The sequence below is a fragment of the Pteropus medius genome, unplaced genomic scaffold (assembly GCF_902729225.1).
Source record: "Pteropus medius unplaced genomic scaffold, Ma_sr-lr_union100, whole genome shotgun sequence".
Lineage (NCBI taxonomy): Eukaryota > Metazoa > Chordata > Mammalia > Chiroptera > Pteropodidae > Pteropus > Pteropus medius.
Genome location: NW_024352786.1, coordinates 9211189 through 9211719, shown reverse-complemented (window position 1 = coordinate 9211719; position 531 = coordinate 9211189). Strand labels below are relative to the sequence as shown.

Genomic DNA, 531 nt, shown 5'->3' with positions numbered 1-531 from the left:
GGCAGCTGTCACGCAGGGCCTGTTTGCTTCCACCCGCTGAACTTGGTGGTTAATGGGTTTTGTGCTGATGACTTCCCACCGAGCTTCCTCCCAGAGCCTCGGCACAGGCTGCATTAACAACGTTTAAGAAAATGATGTTCTCACATCCCGGTACCCTCTCTAACTTTCTCACTTACCCTGATGTGAGAATCTCCTACCCTAATGAATATTAAAGAGTATTTATTCTAAAAAGCATGGTGGCTCCTCTGCTGGCTCTCTCTCTAGAGCAGTCGATGGACCTGCAGAATGAAAAAATAAAAGCTTTACTACTGTAGGCTCATACTTCATTTTTTATATGGTTCTCCTTATACTTTGACCATTTTGGAAATTCAATTTAATCATCAGCTTCACAGAGGACATTGGCTATCTGTACAAATAATTTTTAAGTGTTTGTAAAGGATAATTTCAAAAGAGGGGTCCTGAAGACACTGAGCGGGGAGGTCAGCAGTTCAAGGAGTACGTCAGACCTCTGTGAAGCTCCTGGTACACCCT

At 43.7% G+C, this 531-nt stretch overlaps 1 protein-coding gene across 4 annotated transcripts in view; it reads left to right on the top strand.

The window, feature by feature from the left end:
* Positions 1 to 531, top strand: part of FAM114A1 (family with sequence similarity 114 member A1) — a 61104-nt gene that overhangs the window by 40671 nt on the left and 19902 nt on the right. The window lies entirely within an intron of this gene.